Source organism: Amphiura filiformis, unplaced genomic scaffold, assembly GCF_039555335.1.
Source record: "Amphiura filiformis unplaced genomic scaffold, Afil_fr2py scaffold_101, whole genome shotgun sequence".
NCBI lineage: Eukaryota > Metazoa > Echinodermata > Ophiuroidea > Amphilepidida > Amphiuridae > Amphiura > Amphiura filiformis.
The window spans coordinates 159,651-178,946 of NW_027305565.1; positions in this window are offsets into that span (position 1 = coordinate 159,651).

Genomic DNA, 19,296 nt, shown 5'->3' on the forward strand with positions numbered 1-19,296 from the left:
ACACTGCTTGACGAATGTAAAACACCCACATCACTCTCAAAAGACGGTTAAAATGTAAATGATAAACAGTTATAGATTATATATATTCTAGAAATGTGATTAATATTCAATATGGCGACCAATATGGCCACCAATATACTGCGTACTAGTACTTACAGGAGTATTTCGTGATCCTATCATCCTCTATTTATGACACATTTCAGAAGGTATCCACGAGAAAAGCTTATTCCCAAAATTTCAGTTGAATCCGTTTTTGCATTATGCATGATTATGTGCAAGGCCAAAAAAGTGGGAAAATGGAAAATGGTCGATGATCTTTTTTTTTAACCGTCAGTTTTTAAAAATCCCCACTAAATATTAAATAATGCTTCTTCCATTAGAAAAATATGTCAATTTAGACTACTGGTTACTTGTTAGTTAATCAATTTAAAAATATTCTTTCAATAAAATATTAATTTGAAATTAAAAAAAATATTGATTTTTTGAACATATCTGTAAAAATCCTCATTAAAAAAAACGCGACCCTGATTTTCAGTATTTAGGGTCGGTCGTTGAGGGCAAAAAACCCCAATTGTTTGGCCTAATACACTGCTCCAAAGACAATGTGTTGTAATTTCGTTTTGGTGTACCAGAATGTAATTCAAATTTCACGATATTTTGGCTGAGCGAAAGTCTGCAATCTGTATTCAATTATGAACCTTGAGCAGGACGAGTGGAATATACAGCGTCGTTTTAATTTTTTTAAATGTATAGACAATAGACGACATATTGCCAGATGGCTAGGTCAATAGAAATATTCATATATTCGTATTGTGATATTGGAGCACAACATTTTGTTTACATGTTCCCCATTCCCAATTACTAAATACTAACACAGTGTACAAAGTAAATCATCAAATATGTTCAAAATATAAAGAAAGACGGACACACAGACTACGGTGCAAAGTAGTTGACGAACACTTGTTTGCAAAAATGTGCTCAAAAGAGGGATTTAACGATACTGGCTGTCGTATTTATCCCAACTCAGCATTATTTGTATTTATATACCTCATCTAAAGATTGCCGTCATCTGATTGGTTAAAAGCGCGGGCATAGTTTTGATTATATACCTCATCTAAAGATTCCCGTCATCTGATTGGTTAAAAGAGCGGGCATAGTTTTGACTATGCCCGCTAAAGTAACTATTCCCCGCCATAGTTCTGCGTGTGCTTTGTTCCTAGCGTAAAATGCTATTACGCACGCGTTAATGTTTTCAAAAAAAAAAAAAAGAAAAAAAAGCGCAGTGATTTATAGTGCGCTACGCACAGGCACAACGCCTAGACGTTGATCCACAAGCCTCAGCACACTTTACAGGTTGTCGCTGACCACTACGGCCCACATCATTCCACAAACCATTAAACAACAAATCAGGGACTTGCTGCTTCAAGAGCGCACACCCTAGACATTCCACAAATAACCATCGCAACCAGGATCAGCTCCCCGAGTTTCGTACGGGTTACAACGAGACAAATTAGCAGTGAGTTCTTGTCCAGGGAATTTCAAGCTAACTCAATTTTCTTTCCACGTGAGCGTACTAGGCACCGCCAGGTTCGAACCCACAACCTCTCGCACCACAGTCGAACGCCTTATCAATTGAGCTAACTTGACTGCTATAATTACGCGGAAATCGCAGATTGTAATCTGTGCCGTTCGCATTGAAACTTTTAATTTCTCTTCCCAAAACCGATGCTTTTAACCAAACAGATGACAAGAATCTTCCAAAGACCAAAGATGACAAAATCAAGATCAGTTTCCTTTTTCCATGGGAATTTACCACAATTTGCTGCGATTACTCTGGGAAATCCCAAATACCCAAAGATGGCATCCATGAAAATCACTTTTTACATAGGAAATCCTGAAAACCCAAAGATACGTAACATTTTAAAACATTTGTTTACCGATATGTTTCACTTTCAAGATGGGAATTAGTAACTTCATTTGTTTTATTTTTATTTTAATATTGTTTATTGCCCAAGAAACAACAATAAACAAACAAAATCAAAAAAGATGTATGTGTTTGTTGTGCAATTGATGGAACGCTAATGAAAAAGCATCAAGGCCCACAGTTACAGACCTTTACTCAGGGAAGTATATCGACCTGCGATTTATATTTTAGGCCTATTTATAAATATTATCATGCAAGACATGCACATTTACAAATAAGAAACTCATAGTTTATCATTTTATGCATTATGTTCAACTTCAAATTGACATAACATTTCATTAAAAATTGTATTGTAAGCTATTTTATTTTAAAAACACAGGCCTAATATGTCATTAGTGCTAGTATACTGAGTTATACCTAAAATAAAAGTAATAAAACTAAATAGATGAAGAACACAACCTTTACACAGATCTTCATGGTTAGAAAGCAAATGTGATTGATTTTGCCACTAAATTGTTGCATTTTTAGATTTATACTAGTCTTTTTTCATGTAAATAATTTGTAATACATTGAACATAGAGAAGGCATTATGTTTTAAACACCTCATTCACTCCTATCTATGTGGTTTTCAAAACAATAGAATGTGTTTAATAATTATTGATACTCTAAATATACCAGTGCACCTTAAATAGCAGTGCAAGAATTCTGCCAATGCCATTAACCTCTGCCCCTAGCTCGCCCTATTTGACCTTAGTAACTAAAAGTGGTAAGTTTGAACTCTCTTTAGCTCTAGTACTAGCTACTAGGCATAACTTGCTATTACTGTGACACAGTACATATTTACTATTTAGGAAATTTAAAATAAACTTAAACAAGAATACTAGTGTCATAACAATTACACATATTTTATAAATTAAATAATTATCTGATGAAGTACTAGTAAATAAGTACATGTATCATGTGTACAAATCTACAAAGAACATAGTGATATTTGCTATGAATATATCCTAACTGTAAACATAGAAATACATGTATATGTCTAAAAATCCTGAGAGTCAAAGTCATCATTAAAAAAACAGTTGTGTACATTATTCAACATTTTAAAATTAATGTTTAGCAAATTAACCACATGAAAGTATGAGTAATTGAGTATGATTTTGATGAAAATTGTTAATTTTAATTAAGTATTGTTGTTGTTGTTGCCGACTTCCTGCAAAGTGTCGTTGGCGTGTTTTCATGTTTTTGGCCGGTTTTTTTGGTATTTAAATCTTGGTATATGAGTATGCCTACAGTGGCCTATAAACTTAGGTTTTAAATGCCTTTCAGACTCAATTTCATACAGCTGCAAACAGTATGTTTATTTTGGACAGTTTTTAAATCAATATTTATCATCATCTCTTCAAAAGTATTAACAAAGAAACTATTGAAATTTAAATATGGAAGACAGAGATATATGCAATCAGATATTAAAAAGGAAAAATCATGTGTGTAGTGAATGTTATGAATAATTTTTCAAACCTAAAAAGGTCTGAATAGTCCTTGAAAATTTGGTTCATTTTCAAACAAACAAACAAAAATAACCATAATATTCTGAAGTTGAGTTTGGGCTTGTAAAAGTTGGTGAAGGCCAGACAAATATGCAGGGTTTTTTTTTTTTTTTTGGGGGGGGTCAGTATGTCCAAAAAGTGGACCTTTTTTTAAATAAAACTATACTTGGGCAGATATGTGGACCCAAAACCATCTACAAATTGCCCTTTTTGGACCTTTTGAATGTCTATCACCAAAAACCTGAGTGGACCTTTTGTCAATGTTTTTCTCCTACTTTTGGACCTTTTTATTGGTAAAAGCAACAATAAGCAGACCTTGATCTGTGTGGATTTTTTTTTTTTTTTTTTGGGGGGTAAGGGAGCGCTGCCCCAGCTCCCCTCTATGGCTTAGCCTTACGCACACCAGGCCCATAGATAAGAATTTCAAATTTATATTTATGCCCTTTAGAATTTTTAGATACATTGATTTAACAAAAATTGTTTTCTGTTACCTGTAGCCCATTCATAAAAGTTTTTGTTTCAAAATATACTGTTGATATACGTACGTCTGCAACAAGCAAAATGAAATTAATAACAAAAAATGTGTAGATTTATAATATTATTTTTAGCCTTTTTTTTTCAAAATTGCAATATCAATCAAAATTAACCCTCACACAAACACTTTTTTAAATACTTATTTTGTAAACAAAATCTAACTTTGGTTCAGGCCACCAGCAAAAAAACAAATTAACTTGTTTGAATAAGTAGGCTATACTTTGAATGAAAACATATTTTAATGTAAGTCATGGCACATCCCATACCCTATATCTTTGCACACACATAAACAAACAAACAAACAAATAAACAAACATCACCACTAACAAACCAACACGGACACCAAGAAACAAACAAGCTTAAATATATAGATAAATAAACTAAATAAATATTAAGAATAACAGACCAAGAACTATAAACAAATAAAATAAATTTGAAATAGGCAAAGGATGTTCTGTACATGTATTTCTAAGCTAGGTTTTAGTGTTCTGAAATCCTTGTAGTTCATCTTGGCATTACACTATGTTTCAACACAATTTCCTCACAAATATTGCTAATTATTGTGCCCATTGCATTAAATGGATAGATTGATCTAAAATTCAACAAACAAATTTATGGTACCCGACAATCTGCAGCTTTTTAAATTGATGGAAACAAACAAATTTGACGGTGTTTTTCTTCAGGTTATTTAAGTGGAAACAATAACCTGATGAAAAACATAGCCATGTCCTGCGATCAATGTTAAAAAGCTGTAGATTATCAGGTACCATGATTTTTTTTTTCTTTAATTTTAGATTAGAAATATTTAATTCCCGATTTTTCAGATTAAGGCTATTATATTGTCACATTGTTAAATATTGAATAAAAGTAAACTTAATACATCATAATACTTTAGTTGGACTTAAAGTGGCAATAAAAGTCCAATTTTAATATTTGGCCAATATTTTTTTAATAAGGGCCAAAAACTGTCCCTTCTTAAAAATTAAAAAACAGCATGTGCATTGTATTTTACAAGCAAAGGTTTATTTTAAAGTTTTTGCGTAAAGTGTAGAGGACTGGGGGATTCACTTTAAAATAATAAAAAAAAGTATTTAAAGAAAGATGTTTTGGAGTAAAAATTTAGTTTAAAACTGTAATGAATGACCGACATAACTTTAAACAATGAAAAAAAATTGTGATCCATCAAAAAACAAACCTTTTATATCAATTGTACATTTAAACATGGTTCAAAAACTTGTACTATGGTCTTTTTTTCAAATATGTGCCCTCAAAAAAAAAAACATGCCGAGTGATTGCTTTCTCCCTTATCCATATTACACTTAGTAATATGTTCATGATATTTACACATTAATCATATTTACCTTTAAAAGAAAACATAATAATTTATTTAACATATATATTTTGTGGCTAAACAAAAGAATAAGAACAATATATTTGTTTTCAAGTGTTTTTTTATAATCATGGTAAAATAGTGCACTTTCTCTTGCTATTTTATAACAAATATTGATTGTTTTCAGGTATAAAAAGTTAATGGGACCTAATCTACCTTGAATTTATATTTATAATTTATTATTTAAACCAATTAACAACTTAGAAATAGTATCATGTTATATATATTATTTAAAGTCAGTCAACTTTGTTCAATTCACCCCAAGTGGATCTGATATGGGGTAAATAGAACACCAAACTGATTAATTAGCTAATAAAATAATAATATGCATAATTTCATCATTAAAATCTACTATACCAATATTCAAATATTTAGGTATCAATACCCTTAAATTAGCATTGTTCACTCAATCCTAGCACTACTTTGTGGTTAGTGACAACCTTTAGCTTTTCTTCCGCTCCAATATCAAATAAACCCATGAAACAAAACGCAAGGCATGGAGGGGGGGGTAAATAGAACACTCGGTATAATGTTGCCCGATTTTGTTGATTGAGGAAATTCTTAGTATCCATATAATTCCATATACCCCACATCATGTTTTGCACTCTCTGTGTCCAAAAGCATCCCTGTCCCCGCACATACTTAAGCTTTAAGGGCAAAAACTGTCAACAAAAGACATTATTAAAACATCACTTTATTGAACACCATTGCTACCCAGTAAACAAAAAACGTTTTACAGAAAATGTGTAAACATTTTTGACAACTTAATGCAAAACATTCTAACATAATTTTATAAAGTGTTGACAGAATATTTTGCAAACATGTTGGCCAAATTTACAATAACATTTTGACAACACTTAAAATGCATGTTATTGTGGTGTTTTTTTTCATATAAAATGTTTTTCAAACACCGAAACCAAAATGCGTTTATAACATGTTTAAGGGTATACGAGGTATTGTTGGTCAAAGCAGCCAAAAAATAGATTTTCATTATCTGAATTATTATTGAAAAATAACACTTTGGTGTTTTGCAAAAATTCATTCTGCAAATCATATACTTTGAAAACCTGCTTAATTTATTGTTCTTAATGAGTTACGTATGTTTTACAAAAGTGTTGTTGTTTCAGCCCTCTTTACAACATAACTCAAGAACCGCAGGACCTACAAAAGTATATCTGTGATATTTGAATTCTTCTACACGCTCGCTACGAATTGAGCAATGTAATTTTTGCTAAAGCTCACTTACCATTCGCAAGATGCTGCGAACTACTTTTTGTTTTGGCTGCTTCGACCAACAATACATCGTATACCCTTAATAACGCTTTAAAGTTTTTTGTGCGCGGCTGGGAAAGCGATTTGGGAAAACAAATTTATACTATACACTTTAATCAGAGACTCGAGCATGATACAACTGTTTGCACCTTTGGTTAATCAGAGTTCTATTATCATGTTTAAATCTTGCGCGTATTTTACAACGGCTAGTATCGTAGAACTTGGAAAAGAGAAAGAATTTGGACATAAAAAGGTTACAATTGTCTATCTAGATAAGATAGAAAAGTTTTTCGTTTTCTATCGGGAAGCAAGATATAAATCTTACTCTAACCCAACCTTAACCTTAAACTATACTCTGATCATAAACTAACCCAAGTCATAATCCTAACCCTATATGTAATACACCATTTTACCCGTCAATTATAAAATCTCAAATTACCAAATTCGAATTTTTGATGCCAGATAAATGGGCATTTTCTATCAAATTTTGTTTAATTTTTTTTTTTCTCAATAAGAAAATTAAATCCATACAATGGTTTTCTTGGAGAGTTTTTGATTCAAACAAACCATCAGAAACAAAAATTGCTACAATACGGCTATTTACAATACCTACTCATGATTTTCTGATTATGGTCTGCAGGTCTTTTTCTAAATGCTGATTGATATTAAGGGTCTTTTTACCTTTTCGGTTTATGATTGATTTCATTGTCGTTTACACTTTCGGATGACATTGTTATTTTGAAGTGTTTTAAAGGGCTGGGGTTAGTGGGTAAGGGCAAACTTACTGGTAACTGGAGAGAGGAAACTACGAGGAATCACAAATCACAGCGCCAGGTAATGACTGGGCCACCGCGTGCAAATGTTCATTTATTTTGGAAGGTTCATGTTTGTTTTTTAAATTTGGGGCGTTTTTCCGAAATTTGATATTTTGGTGATATTTCAAGAAAGCGACATGCCAAAGACAAATCTTTCGGCACATACTCTGTCATTGTTAATACAACTCTTTTCTGCATACCTACGTTACAATTGGTTTTGGTGATTTAGTAATTATTATAAATTTTGTGACTGCATTTTGGCGTTTTCAATGCGTAAGTTAATCTTACCGTGGAATTAACGCTGATATCTGGTCCTGCTCCTTTTATAATTTCTCTCTGGTCGTCGGCTTTTGCAAATAATAGAATGCAGATTGGCTCGCCAGACACCGAGTGATGTAATGGTTGGGTGGCCGACCGGTCTAAGGCGTTGTAATTGATTTATTTGATGCTACTGGTTCGAAACCTTGTTATTTTTTCATCTTTTTTCTTATGAAACATAACAGTTTAATATTTTGCAACTTTTATTCTACAAATCATATACTTTGAAAACTTGCTTGATTTATTGTTGTTTTAGTTATGTACGTTTTACAAAAGTGTTGTTGTTTCAGCCCTCTTTACAACATAATTCAAGAGTCACAGGACCTACAAAAGTATATCTGTGATATTTGAATGAAATGATCAATGTAATTTTGCCAAAGCTCACTACCATTCGCAAGATGATGTGCACTACCAAATCGCATCAGTTGCTAACCTTAATCGTACATGTTACTCAAAAAGGGTAGCTAAATTCAGCACCAAGAAAAAAGTTAAATGTTGGGTAAAATTGAACTCAAAAACTCCTCAAAATGTGTTTTCAACACCCTCTCACCCAATGACCACCTTCTTTGTTTTACTGAACTCTCACCCAATGACCCCTTTTTTGTTTTCCTGTCACCAAAGATCCCTTTTTCCCAAAATTTTGGGAAGTTCCTGATAAGTCTCACTTATGGCCCCATTTTTTCATGAATTTTCTTTAAATTTTTGTCATATTTTGATAAAATTAAAAAAAAATGTATCAACTTTTATATCATGACCCAAAATTATTCCCAGACTCACTGAATGATCCCCTTTTTGGTCAGATTTTCCACAGTCTCACGGAAAGAACCCCTTTTGGGACCTTCTCACTGAAAGACCCCTTTTACAGTGTTTAGGCTCTCACCGAAAGACCCCTAGTTTTGAACTGCTGTCCGCACATCCTCGTCACTTCCAAAGTCAAATGCACCCCCCCCCCGGCCCGGGGGTTCTTGGCCTCTTGACTGGTCTTGACTGGTGGTTTTATGTGTGTTCGTCGTAACTGTTAAATACTTGCTTAGGGTGAGAAAACAACCGCATAGTACTTGTTTTGGGTCCTTTTACACTACTGAAAAATACTTGCTTTGGGTACTTTTTGAATGTTTTTTTATGCGGTTGATATAGGCCTACATTTTGAAATACAAGTGGCTCACAGTCAACGGATCCGGACCTGGGCCCTATTCGTAAAATACTTTGCATGTACAGCGCTATGAGCTTATTTTACGTTTGGTGCATTTATCATGAATCGTTTTATCATTATTTATCATTATTATTAGTACTATTAATATTAGTATTATCATTATCATTACTATTATTATTAGTATTATTATTATTATTATTATTATTACTTTTTTGAAATTTTCATTCCAAGCCTCCTACATTTTTGGGGTACTCACACAATTATCCTCTCCCAAGTATAATATTGACAGGAAGGTGAGTGGGAAATCCCAGTGTCATCTTTGGGTGAGTGGGTACTGCATTTTAATGATGGGAACTCCAATTCAAAGAGGCATTTTTGTGATGGGAATTTCCATGCAAGAAGATGTGGGATACTACATTTTTATGATGGGAATTCCCACTCAAGAGCCACTTTCATCATGGAATTCCCATGCATTATGCACCTTTCATGATGGGATTTCCCATGTAATATTGAGAAGAGAAAGAGTGGGAAATCCCAGTGTCATCTTTGGAGGGGGTGTGGATAATAACTGGAATAGCCCATTCGGGGCACAGTTTAAAATTATAGGCCCTCGGTGATGTCAAAACCATGACTATGCCCTCAGCTTCGCTTCGGGCATAGTCATGGTTTTGAGATCACCTTGGGCCTATAATTTTAACCATGCCCCTCATAGCAGTCAATATTTGTATACTATGCCCGCAAAAGTAACTATTCCCCGGGCATAGTTCTGCGTGTGCATTGTTCCCAGCGTAAAATGATATTACGCACGCGTTAATACTTTCGCGCGCTATAATTACGCGGAATTCGCAGATTTTAATGAGCTGTGCCTTTCGCATTGAAACTATTAATTTTTCTTCCCAAAATCGACGCTTTTAACCAAAACAGATGACAAGAATCTTAAGATTTGGTATATAAAACAAATATTGACTGCTTTTTATTCGGGGCATGGTTAAAATTATAGGCCCGCGGTGATCTCAAAACCATGACTATGTCCCTCGGCTACGCTTCGGGCCATAGTCATGGTTTTGAGATCACCTTGAGCCTATAATTCTAACCATGCCCCTCAGAGCAGTTAATATTTGTATACCAATTACCCGACATTGCTGTTATGCAATCTCACACAGGCACAAATTCAAAGAACCAAGTAATTCGATTTCAAACGCATGACGGACGGGAAATGCTTCCACTCTGGGAATGTGTAAAACTGATCTCCGCGTTGGGACCATACAAACAATGGTGTGTCAGCTGGGCTGGATGTACCACACAGCCAAGTGGGCCTGTGCCAGACGTGGTCTAATTCTGCATAAAAGCGGGCAACGTTATTTCTATAGATCTACTGCGCATTCAAATTGCATTGTATTGCATCGTAATTTCATTTGTGTCTATGCTAATTATGTTTACACAACATGAACTCACGTGTTTTCAAGCAAATTCGCCGATAATGGGTGATCAAAAGCGACCGGAATGTTACAAAAGTACAGATCGCATTCAGCTTACTTCATATGAGATGATGTTTGGAAAAATATGGCATAGTTTGTCATGGTGCTTGCGGAATGCCATGCAGTAAAATACCAAAACGTTGCGGCAATTCATGATTGACAACTGAAAATCGGCGTGTCGTTCGTATCCTCCGCTGTCAATTTGTATCCACTCACTAATCCTCACAAAAGCTTTGTGTTGATTACGTAATGTGGAGGCAAATTGCAATAAATACAATGAAATAATGAGAAGGGCGTACAACGAGAAGAATATATTCTTCGTCTTACGTAACAGTATTGAAAACAAAAAAAAACCAGGAAGCTTGTTGTTTGGGGCTCTAGCTGAAATACAGCAAGATAATGTAAGATAGTAAATGTAAACCTGTATTTTAGCTAGAGTATCTCGAGCTAGCCCGTGCCGCGTTTTTATTTTTGCATTAATTTGCAACTCTAACCTTTACCCTAATCCTGAACCTAAGGGTTCGGGGTATTGCGGCCCAATATGGTTGCAAAAAGAAATTAAGAGCCCTGGCCGATGGACCATGATCTAGAGGGGGGTTGGGCAATCTTGACGTCTGTGTGTGTGATTTAGACCAAGTTAATCTCATGTTTGACCATTTCAGCTTCATGGACAGGGGCAATCATTTTGCCGTGCCCAAGGGCTAGCAAAAGGTAAATCTGGCCATGTGTGGGGGTGTGTCTGGGGGTGGGGGTATATTTGTAATCACCTCCAAACGGGTGATAGCCTACATTCGCTTTCCCGATGTTGGTTGTCCGTCTATTGCAAATGTTTCTTTCCACGTGTCCTGTTCATCGCCGTTTTGATGTATTGTGCTGCAAATAACGTAACTAAATAAAAATGAGTTCATCTCCTATGATCGGTGATCAACAATACGTCCCTGGTTGCTGGGGTGAATGTCATAAAATCGTATAATTTGTGTAACGAGGTTTGAGGCTTCATACATGCTTCAGTTACTTTCATTTTGCGTGGTATTCAAGCTTTGTTTGGAGCAATTATTGCTTCTAGCGCAGTCCCTAATCAATGTACATATAGTGCCCAATTATCGATACAGCAAATTATCATTTCCGGACCCAAACATATGTGCAATGCATATTGCAACTTAGAGGTGAAAACTATACAAACGTTCATATGTGGTTCTTATTTTTTTTATAGAGGAAGCAGAGAATCGAAGCTGTGCCATGTGATAGGAGCTTCACCTCTTCATGGTCACGATACATTGGGAACGCTTACCGAAGAAATACCGGAAGACACAAATGTGAGTCTATATAGAAAACGTTATGAAACCATAAAGCATCCGTTTAGGCCAAAGAAGAAAGTTTTTCTCACGCGTCAACCGCGTGCGTTCATAAAATCGTGCAGATAATACATGTTTCCCTCTCAAACTAGACTGTAAATGGTATTACCACTCACTCAGAACAGTAGGATTTACACTACCCACCAAGCAAAATAAAATAAAACAAATACTTTAGTACCGGAAATTTTAATTTGGGCTTGCATGGGTTCCTCTGTATAACGTTTAATAAAGAGCCATGTTAACAGTTGTAGAATGTTAACAGTGCCTGCTTTGGTTTGTTGGCTCAGATCGTGTCCCAGATTTCATTAACTCATTACCAAGCACTACATAATATGAGTTCATGTAGTATAGGTTGTTCTGTGCATCCATTATATTTCATTACGTTTTGGTAATCTGTGGCCAAGCTCTCCCCTTTAAAGGTATTTAATTTCTTTGGCCTTACTTGTAAGGAAATGAGAACAGTGCATGAGAAATGGAAAAAATGTTGTACCTTGAGAATTTATTAAGGAATCACAAGACGTGCTTTATTGAATTCCTTTTTCTTTTACAGCAGTGCTGAACTTGATCTTTCAAGATTGTCTACCATCGGGCACTGAAGCCTCCAGCATCTCTAACTTCGTGACGACTCCATTTGTTGTTTTCATGTACTGTTACTGTCGTTTGTAATGTAGTAAAACAAAACTGCAATATTTATATTATTAAGTAGGCTGTAGGCTTTTTTTTAATCTTTCTCTTATTGTTTTGTTCTAAATTGCTGTATTGATCTTAAAAAGAGTACCATGCATCAGTAATTAAATGAGAGAACAGTTATAGTTGGTTGTTACGATTAGGGTCGCAGCCAACCTAGTTGGTCATAAATTGCAATGCGTCTGCGCTCTGTGCAAGATCCGTGTGGGACAAATGCAATGTCTCGCAAAGGAGCCTATTTTGTACTTGTTTTAATCATATGGCTCGAAAATATTCATGGTCAAGAACTCCATGATAATAAATCCCACAGTACACCCGAAACTATCACCAAAATGAGAACAGAATTTGTTACTCAAACGGGTTGGGTTCCTGTCACTGATACAATCAGTACGGACACTGGTCGCAAAACAAAAAATGAAAATCAACCAACAGAGTCTGGTATTTATATTACATCTCCATCAAGCCAACCCGATGGAACCACTCACCAGAGTCTAATTGATGCATGTGACAGTAATCAAACTCTAGAGGCTTCTGTTAATCATATTCAACTCATTTTTGCAATTACTGGATCAAATAATTGCCGTGTCTTGATTACGGCCAAAAATAGAATGTCTCTTTCAGTCAAAATGTTATATTCGAGTCTTAAAACCGTATCCTCGTATTTTTACATAGAAATGTTAGGAAATAAAGCCAAACAAAGTATATATCCTTATGCGATAGTGTCAGGTGAGCATGTCCCATGTATGACAGTTATCAGCGGGGACCAATTTAGATTTCACTTTGTGAACACTGAGATTTTACTTGAAATACGCGGTGTAAATGCAGAAAGTGCCTCTATTTTCGCCAGATTATCTGGTACAGTCTCTAGATGTGATATGACTTTGTATGAAGGACAGGTTAGGCAGATAGAACAAAATATGATTCTTTCAGACAGGTTGGCCGACTTTCCAGAATTCAGGATTTGGACTGGTTTGAATGATGTTCCCACATTTTACAACACCCTATTCACGTCTGAATTTGCTATAGTAGCTACTAGTACATACATGACCAAATGTAAGACTCTAACGTCTTGCAAATGTAGATTGGGTTATAGAGAATGGCATTATTCATGCATTTCTGAAGGCACGGATAAAAACAGGGAGGAATTATTTATAGTTTATAAACCGAATATCACGGGTTTATCATTTTCCAACACCAATTTACAAGAAATTGATCCTCATGCGTTTACAGGTCTCATCGGACTCAAATACTTAATCCTAGATCACAATAAAATTCAGGATCTCCCTGAAGCTTTGTTTCAGAACTTGTCGCAATTACATATACTTAATTTACGTCACAACTATTTAACTAACTTGGCATCGGGTATATTCAATTCACTGGTAGGGTTGCGTTATCTTGACCTGAGCCACAACTTTATTCACACACTACCAGAACTTATCTTTGAATCATTAGAGGAATTGATTCACCTTAACCTGAGTCACAATGAGTTGACCGTATTGTCAGGTGGAATATTCACATTCCAGAATGTTGGGAGCCTTACCCTTAACCTAAGTTATAATAACATGACCACGTTGCCGGATGCTATAAGCTTATTCCCATCACTAGAGGTAGTATATGGGATCATTGACCTGAGTCATAATGATTTGGTCACATTGCCAGATGGGACATTTACATCAGTACTGGTACTAGAATGGGGTAGTACTCTTGACCTGAGTCATAATGACTTAGTCACATTGCCGGATGGAATATTTAAAACATTAGAAGAAATACAGGGGACCCTTGACCTGAGTCATAATGACTTGGTAACATTGCCAAATGGACTGTTTACATCACTTGTTTTAAATAATGGGATTCTTGACTTAAGTAATAATAAATTAGCCATATTACCGGCTATGATTTTTAATTCACTAGATATAAACATAGGGATTCTTAATCTCAGTCATAATAGCTTGACCATGTTGCCAAATGAAACTTTCCTATCATTAGGGACACTAACTAGTGGGTTTATTGACGTGAGTTATAATAACATGACCACATTGCCCGATGGTATATTTACCTCACTGCTGGCAATGTACACTGGATCCATCGACATAAGTCACAATAAGTTGACTACATTACCAGATAGAATATTCTCGTCACTTTATATACTAATCACTGGATCCATTGACATGAGTTGTAATAACTTGGTCCTATTGCCTGATAGAATATTCGACTCACTTGATGTACACTTAATATTGGTTTATCTTAATTTCAGTCATAATAATTTGACCACATTGCCAAATGGATTTTTTATATCATTAGAGACAACACTTGGGGTGATCATTGACCTGAGTCATAATAACCTGAACACATTACCCCATGGTATATTCTCAAGACTTGAGCAACTATCAGGATACATATTCTTGAATCATAATAATCTGGTTCAATTGCCGGATAATATATTCAGCTCGCTAATCACAATACAAATGGGAGCCATCCTTGACTTGAGTAATAATGATTTAGCATCATTACCAGATGACATGTTCACGTTATTTGAACCGCAACCATATATTTATTCGTTTTGTAAAATTTTGTCAGGCTATAATAAGTTAACTCTATTGTCAGATAGAATATTTATTGCTATGGAATTTTATTACGTTGACTTGAGTCATAATTACCTGGTTACATTGCCTGATGGTATATTCACCTCATCGCATAAACTGCAGATTCTTCACCTAGCTTATAATAACTTAGTCACATTGCCATATGGGATATTCAGATCAATGCAAAAACTATTGGAACTAGACCTTAGTCATAATGAATTTGTTTCATTGGCAAATGACATAAAATTCGCCTACTCTTTTATGCCAGAACTATTGATCCTTGACCTGAGTTACAATAACTTGGTAACCGTGCCAAGTGACAGTTTAGACACATTACACGAGTTGAAATTACTTCGCCTAAGCGGTAATCAGTTGAAAATAAACTCATCCCTCACTTTCCAATCACTCTCTGTATTAAAAGAACTTGATTTATGCACGAATTCTATTGATCAATTCCCATCAGATTTATTCCAGTTCACTTCAAATTTGTCAAGCTTAGATATGTGTGAAAACAATTTGCAGACTATCCCTTACAGGGCATTCACAAATCTTACCGAGATAGAGTACTTGAACATAAGTAAAAATGTTCTGTCTACTCTACCGTTATTTCGAACTCTAGTAAACCTGCAACTTTTAGATCTCAGTGACAACAGACTTCAAAACGTAACATCAAAAACCTTTAGTAAACTGGTCAATTTACAATCTCTGCTTCTTTCCAATAACCAATTTTTTGAACTACCTAATTATGTATTTCATCACTTAAAAAGTCTTGTATTTCTAAACATCTCCAATAGTAGTGTTCAGAAAATTGGTTATAAGGCTTTTGGTACTAACCTCGAAACCATTGATCTCAAAGGAAACGATCTGTACAAAGTAACTGATAAATCTTTCAAGATTTTAAACAAATCAAATATTGTAATTTTGGTTGACAAATATTCAACCTGTTGCTTTATCAATGAAGCGCAATGTTTATCCAAAGAACCCCGGTCCGAATATCTAACTTGCAATAGAATGTTACCAGCTGTTTCTGTCAGGGTTACAATATGGGTTGTTGGGTTATTTTCAGTCATATTAAATGGAATTGCATATTACTTAAGATCACAAAAAACAAAAGCAAACAAGGTCCAAACTTTATTCATATCACACCTATCATTGTCAGACCTACTCATGGGAATGAACATGCTCATTTTAGTTATTGGTGATTTATACTACAATAAATTCTTTCCATCATATGTCCATTTATGGCGGCAAGGGTTTGCTTGTAAACTTACTGGGTTTTTGTCAATTATATCGAGTGAGGGATCTGTATTTTTTGTTACCCTGATAAGCATTGATCGTCTTTTAGCAATCAAAAACCCGTTTGGTAGCCGTCGAATAACAACCAAAATGGCTCGAATATGTATTGCCCTCGCTTGGTTGACAGCCATATTGATAGGTGTAATTGCTATTGCTTTATCAAGCGAAGAAGGGAATGTATTTAGTATTTCTGAAGTGTGTATTGGCATTCCAATAGTACGTCGACATATAACCATTTGGAAAGATGTCAACATACAATTAAATAGGCCTGAGTTTTTTACTAAATCCGTTTATGCTGAAAATGTATCGGCCGACAAGCTCTTGTGGGAAGCTAGATCTTTGCTAGATATTAACTTACACCAACGTCCGCAACAAATAAATGTCACTCATACCATTGCTGATATAACCAACAGCCAAATTGCCCCGATTTATTCTATTGTGATATTCGTAGGGTTGAACTTCTTCTGTTTTGTGTTAGTAGCAACGTGCTACTTTGAAATATTCAGGACTTCCAGAAAGTCATCTAGACAGGCAGCACGAACGCAAAGTCTCGAAGAAGAATTGCGCATGGCCAGAAAAATGTTCACGCTGGTATTCACCGATTTCTGTGGTTGGGTAATTTTGTGTATTGCATGCATCCTTGCACAGTGTCAAGTTGTTGAGATAGCCCCTGAAATGTACGCATGGATAATAGGGTTCCTATTACCTATCAATTCATCAATAAATCCATTTTGTATGTGATTTATGATGAAATATCAGAATACAAGAAGAAAAAGCGGAAAGCTAAAATGGAAAAACAAGAATTCGAGTTGCAACGGTGCCGCGTCAAAGAATTTTCATAATATATTTATATTCTAGTCAATCTAGGAAAAATAATGGCTTGGTCAGGACATTATTGCAGCAAGTTTCCGTATAATTCAATACCACTAATTCTCTATAGCACGGTTTTCAATCGGAAAAATAGATGATTCCAAGCTCGATTTTCTCATACATGAAACTCTCAGAGGGAAAAGACATTATTGTCATTTTAAGAGAAGAAGTTGCATAGCAAATGACCAAAATTTAAACATGATAATGACCTGAGACTTGTTTTGTTTTAAACCACTAAAGTGTAAAGACCACACTATTACAGTGCGCCCTCCATTTTTGGAACAAGATAAGAGCACACCGACTGTGTGAGAAAATTGTTGTGATGTACAGCGGATTAATTTGGGAGAACTTTTCTTCAACACTGTAAAATAATGGTAGAAAACATATAATTTCTGCATTTTTGGCTCTACAGTTTTGTAGTAATATTATGCAGTCCTAGGTTTCTGATGGTATACAAATTTCAAATTTGTTGGAGTGTTTTGGGGGATGAAGCTGTGAATCACGAAGTGCTCATTTTAAGCACTTTATTACGTACAAATTTAAAGTATACTAAATTACATTCGTTTCACATGAACATTTTAGCAAGTAATATAAAAACAAATAAATACACTGTTTTCACATGATAGATGTAAACCAACTAGTTAAAATTTTAAGGACTTTTAGAGACTGTTGATGACCACAATGGTTAATAAAATCGGAAATATATTTAAACCATTTTACAGAAATCTATTATAAATTAGGCCGTTTGGCGAATTGGTAATGCTATAAACTTTTACGGTCTACATTATTTCGGGAAAAGCTTTTGGGCGATGCGAAGGATAGGGTCGTCAGCACCACAAAAAACGTCGTATTTTGTTTTTGTTTTCGTTAAGGGGGTCAAATTAAGTTAATTACTTTCAAAAGCACTGAAAGTACCCTGCGGACTAGTTCACCAGTTTTCACTTCAAATAATGTTGCCATATTTATTCACTCGCAGATATCTTTTTTGTCTGATCATCTGGTCACTGAATCAATTATTTACACACATATTTATCATAAACACAATCAAATGTCCTTTTGGAGATCCAAACAAAATAAACATTGAACATCTCATTTAAATAATAATGATCTAATTGACCACACATCTTAAGCCTATTGTAGAGGTCATTATCTTATTTACATAATAATGACAATGATATTGAACTCTCTATTCATGTGTGCTGATTCAATGTGAGGTCATTTTCTTATTTACATAATGATGACAATGATATTGAACTCTCTATTCATGTGTGCTGATTCAATGTTTATTATGCCTACTGCTCAGAGGTGAGTATCCTTTTTTTGGGGGGGGGGGGGTCAAAGTAGTAAACTGAATTTCCCTTTAAGATTATTTAAGCAGCCATGTATCACTTATCAGTGTTGAAGGGGTAGTCAAGTAGTTTGATAAGACAGGCGGCAGGTTCCATTCTTGGTTAACAAAGCTTCATATTCTTCAAAGATGTCCAGTATGACGTCAGAGGAGACAGTCTGACGGAACTCTTAAAAATATAGAGAGGTACAACTCAACAAATTGAACACGGTTGTCTTAAAACTTGAGCAAATATAAAAATATAAATGACTTTATAAATAAATTTATTTTTATATTTTTTATAGGTGTAAATTTTCTTAGCAAGATTGTACTAGAAGTATGTCGCATTATGCACACGCACATGTTGAATACATCAAGTTCTCACCCAGAATGCAACGTGATTCAAGAGGTATAATTACGGACGAAACAGACAACAGACCGTGTATCAACAGTCAAAGTCCCCGTGCATTGTATGCTGTGAAGTCTTGGATATTCATAAGGGCCGAGTGTTCGTGCCAAGTGACAGTTTAGACACATTACACGAGTTGAAATTACTTAGACTGAGCGGTAATCAGTTGAAGATAAACTCATCCCTCACTTTCCAATCACTCTCTGTATTAAAAGAACTTGATTTATGCACGAATTCTATTGATCAATTCCCATCAGATTTATTCCAGTTCACTTCAAATTTGTCAAGCTTAGATATGTGTGAAAACAATTTGCAGACTATCCCTTACAGGGCATTCAC